Below are 5,464 nucleotides of genomic sequence, written 5' to 3'. Positions count from 1 at the left end.
TTACTAGCGTAATAGGAGACGGGGACGAGAAGAGACACGGGACCACGCTAGACTTCAACTAATAAAGTTAATAATACCTAATAGTAATAATCCGAGGGTCCCCAACTCGCAGACAAAGCCAGCTTTCACGCACTTTGGTGCTCGTATTTCACGTTTAGCTGATAGTAGATACATAACTCCTTATATAGAAAAAAAGAATAAAAACAATAATAGCAAAAACTCACTCTGTACTGCCCATATGTCGAACCTTCCTAGGGCTGGGCCGATCTTCATCAGGGACCCGATACATCCCGTGGAGAGCCGTGTGTCGTAGATGAGCTCACTGACAATCGGATATAGCTCTCGCGCCAAGAGCCGCCCTATCTTTTCTGAGATCGCTTCATACGCTTCTTTCAAACGATCCGGTTTGGCCGTTGTCGTAGTCGTTGTCGCTGTCGTCGTTGTATTCATCGTAGTCGTGGCGTTGATCGTAGTCGCATAGCCTGCGTAGCCGTCTTCATGTTGAGCTAAGGCGAACGCGATTGACGCCAGTAGCAGTGACAGAACGACACCGTACCACCTCGTGTTCAACCGCACCACCATGACATTCAGTGCTGTCGCGCTCAGCCGAGTAAGAGTGTTGGACACCTAGCAGGGGGAGTAAGCGGTTACAGGATGAGCCAGGCGGTCTTGGATCGCCAGGTGGACAAAGGGTCGACTGAACGCTCGACCATCTAGAGCGGTCGCAATAAACCACTCGGAAATGAAAAATCCTGTTACATCACCAACGGGAAACGACGAAAGGGCAAAGGAGCAAATGTAAATGGTGGGAAGCAACGGCCCTACAGCTGCCTGGCAGCATATCTTTTTTTTCTCACGGCATCAACTCGCCCGAATTCAACGGGAAGCGCCGTCCTTGAACTTGACGGCTGATTCCCAAGCATCAGGAAATTCACAAAAAAAAAGAAAGACAAACTGAAACGCCGGCTTGCGGTGTCCAATAGCCGTTTCTTCGAATCATTATTGATGCGACGACGGAGAGACGACTCTCACAGCATACACGTTTCATAGTCGCCTCCTTCTCAGTGCCGAGCTTGATTTTGCCACAGCTTCCCTCGACTTCGATGCTGTCACTGGTCATGTCCGTGCACGTGACTGAGAAGGTTGCCGGGCCTAAAGGTCACATTGGTGTCGGCCTATTTCTCAACAGTTTCACGACACACCTCCTCGTACGTTGCCGCGCTTAATAGGGAAATACCTGCAGAAGCAGCAACGGATTCATTAGGTTTTGAGTTAATTTTCTCACGGAAGCCGTGTAGAAATAGCGATATTAAGAGCTCCCTAGTAGCACTCGAAATTAAAAAGACATGAATGTTCTTATGTAATGGTGTATCGTGCACTTCTCCTCAGCTTTGTATTTTATTCGTCTTCATTTGTCATGATGTGCATGCAGATACACGATAAATTGCAACTGAATATACATAGACTGTACTTTTTACTGAGAGAACTTACTTTCTAAATTACAACACAAGTTACTGAAATTACGTCACTACATATGAGTTGTTTGCCTATATTGCAGACATCACTTGCGAGAAAACTCAAAACAATGTTTTCACTAATCGAGCTAATTACTTAAGTAAACTTCACTTAAACTTTAAGCGCATGTGTACATTTGCAACTTGAAAGGAATTGCTATAATGTCTAGTTGGTAACTTATACATCTTAAAAAATTGCCACGTAGACCGAGAAAACTCGTCCCCGTAAAATTATTTGTTCAATTTACCTGATTACATGTGCAACCCCGCGAAACGTGCCTCAAACCAAGCCATTGTGTGAAGTGAGAGTGTGGCCTCAACTGAAGGTACCGTCGAACTTTGGGCGCATTCACCCCGGCGATTGACAGAGGTCCCGCAACCAAGTTGGTCATAAAGGAACGTAAACGAAAGTAATCGCGGGTGTGACGATGGACACATGGCATTCACCGGTGTGAACGCCAGTTGCCCTGAGGAGCTCGTCGGTCGCCAGTCGTGGACATCTGTCAGTCGCCGGTGTGAATGCCGCCTTACACCTTTCCACGATCTCATTAGCGCTGTGCGGAAATTTCTAGCGGATGCATATAGTCACTTCAGCAGCAAGGGCGAAATGGACCGCGCTTCGTTGCACCGTATAGCAAAGCTCCATTTTACGGCTACATATTACGTCACTGTGGCGTTCCACTGCTCCCGCACTTCATTGTGCCGCGACGCGCGTCTGCAGTTAGGCAAATAAAGACAAAGTTAAACGCCAGTAATTATAGTTTATATGAAACCTAATAAACTTTGGTATAATTGCTTTTATAAAAAACATATTGATGTTTTATTTCTTAATACATATATGTGACGCTAGATGTAGTAGACGCGGCGTGACTCATACGCCATCATTTTATTCCATAGCTCGCGCACTTCTTCGTCATTGGCTTCTTCTCTTCTCCTGCTATCACTGCCTTCTTACGTCACGCATATGTTGTTAATGCGGTCGTCGCATAAATGACGTAAGACGTATACTTTTATTGATTTAAGTAAACACTTCGCGCATTTGACAGAAGGACAGAGAGATAGAGACAAGCTTTAAGGATAGCAAGTAGGATTGGTCAGCTGGTCAATTGCTGACCAGCTGATTGGTCAGCCTCAAGCTTTCAAGTGCGATTGACACGAATCGGTGAGCAAGGAATGTCGCTGGAGCCAAATGTATATCGACTAGGGGACTTGGCTTGGTCAGGCCCCGACTAAGTGAAGTCCGCTTGTCACTTCAAGCCCCCATTTTCCACTTCTGTCTTGTTTGTGCCTTTAACCTTCCACTCCACGCTGAGGAAGGGGCTTATGGGAACGAACGCATAGGCTGGTGATGGAGTTTGGTATGACGGAGAGCTGCTGTACAGACTGGTGTTTTGTGCAACGCGCGAATGGGCGCTCCACGACACATTCTTCTAGACTACAACTGCTCCGAGTGCAGGATTTTAGAAGTCGTCCGGTACTCCGAAGACTGCCTTAAGCAGGCTTATTCTCGGGCTCGTGAAGATCACGGGCTTCAAAAGACACGACATGACAACAGTCCGCGCCCACGTTTGCTACCGGTTAACCTGCTTGGCTCCGGATACCACCACACGTTCGTGACCTCTATTCAAAACTTCTCGCGCAACATTTTTCTCCGCACCATATTAGAGATGCATTATATACCGTATTATAGCGTCTGGCCTGTCCTTATCGCATGCTTGTCGCCACTGTTCGCTCGCCTTCAGATGTTATGTCACGAAACCTGCAGTACAGGTGCTGACTGCGTCATAGTGTGATTACTGGGGTGAATATTATATATGGTTGCTGTAATCCTGGCTACGGGAGTAAAATAACTTAATAATAATAATTGTTCGGGTTTAACGCCCCAAAACCGCGATATTATTATGAGGGACGCCGTGGTGGAGGGCTCCGGAAATTTTGACCACCTGGGGTTCTTTCACGTTCACCTAGATCTAACTACACGGGCATCAAGCATATCCGCCTCCATTGAAAGTGTGGCCGCCGCCGCCGGGATTCGATCCCGCGACCTTCGGGTCAGCTGTCGAGTACCACAACCACAGACCACCGGGGCGGGTCGAGTAAAAGAACTTGGTCTGCACGCTTTGCCTACGGTTGAAATGATGCTCCACATCTGCTGCCGGGGCTATAAATGGCGCTGGATAAAACGCCAGGTGGTCCACACTTAAAATATTCAAAGCGCTAACACGACAGGGACAAGGAAGGGCACAATACGAGCGCTGACCTTTGTACGCGGACAGCAGTAACCAAGAACGTTTGCACAAATACAAAGCTATACACAAATTCTGTATACATACGCAAGTGCAAAAAAAAAAAAAAAAAAAAACGTGAGAGATATGATGACACAGCAGCTACAGCAGCTTAATTGGTAAAGCCTCACACGCGTTGTGCGCATTATCCGCATTCGGGTTCCAACTGGGCCATGTTGTCTCTTAGCTTAATAAACATTTAAACTAAATAGTTTTTCCTATAATATCAATTGACCCCTTGCCTTTTTTCTACGCATGGTCGTAAATAACCATTTTCAGGCCCTAGAATCCGCTTATTCTTGTAGACTATGGAAATACATATTGTATTCGAAGGTGATGTGACGTAGTAGGGAAGTCGCCACGCGAGCAGGAGAAAGATACTACCAAGAGAAGGAGACAATGTTGCATGGAAAATTTTTTATTTCAAACTTTACACACCCCACGAGAACTCATTATTCGTCACTGGGTGCTTTAGTGATTTGGTATGTAGGAAGCCAACTGCATGCTGTATCTAGAGGAATCGATAATTCGATTAGACACTGTCACATAGTAGAGCAGTTAGCTTCTTCAGTATACATGTAGGCCAGGCCACGCGTACCTTGCTTTATAGCTAGACGCCAGTACTTATATGGCTGCATTCTGCAAAATTAAATTTAAGGCCTCCAGTTAACCTCCCTTGCGATGTATTATACTAGGTCTAAATAATAAACGAATTTGAGTTGAAGTGAAACTTGTGACAATTCGCATCTTCTTGATGTTTGGAAACTTTTCCTTCTAGCTATTTGGGCGTGATCTGTTCCGTAGAAGAAAGTAATCTGTTACCTCGATAGAAAGACAGAAACGCTGCAGCCCTTCTGCGTGTCCCTCCCGCAAATTATCATACAGCCGAAGTGTTCCGATGACGTCAGTTAGTGACATCAGCTCATGTGATTTATACTCTTCTTCATGAAAAATCAAACCAAAAGCTACCACTACCGAGACGCAGGCCTAGACCTCATTTATTGCCTAATTGTACCGCAATGTTTGATGTGGTCCACTTATGCTTCAAGCGGCAGCTTATTTTGCTTTCAGAAGAGCAATAACTTGTGTATATATCAATACCGAATATGGCCAAAACGTTAGCCACAAATATCACACAAATATGACAGCCTACAGAAAGGGCTTCGCATTTTCTGATATTGAGTTGGCTATATAATATGACAGGCATTACATTCGCTTATGCGCCTCTCCAAGCGGTTAGTATGCGTGAAAGACATTGAATTTATCGAAAGCGCGCAGTTGACTTCGTTTGATATCACTGGAGTGGTCGGGGTGATCAATGAAGCGCTTGTTTCGCAGTATGGTGCTCGGGACCATCCACAAAGAGATTCGACTATCCGTACGTGTCACACTAATGCAATTCGCACACCGATATCAGCACACTAAATGCCGGTAACTCGCGTACGAGAGTATTGCGCGCATTCCGTGACGTGGATATGGATCAGGGAATTGGCGCGCACAAGAGCGCACAAGAACACATCGAAAGGAATTACGCGTCGAAATGAATGTCTTGGTGTTTGAGAACCACGAACTGCAATTTACACAAACCAAACCCTCATTGAAAAAACCTCATATCGAATGGGCGCTGTAAAATTGTGTAGACCTCTCATTCAGTCTACCGCAGTT

Source organism: Rhipicephalus sanguineus, chromosome 1 (assembly GCF_013339695.2).
Source record: "Rhipicephalus sanguineus isolate Rsan-2018 chromosome 1, BIME_Rsan_1.4, whole genome shotgun sequence".
Classification (NCBI taxonomy): domain Eukaryota; kingdom Metazoa; phylum Arthropoda; class Arachnida; order Ixodida; family Ixodidae; genus Rhipicephalus; species Rhipicephalus sanguineus.
Note: the sequence above shows the minus strand (reverse complement) of the source record.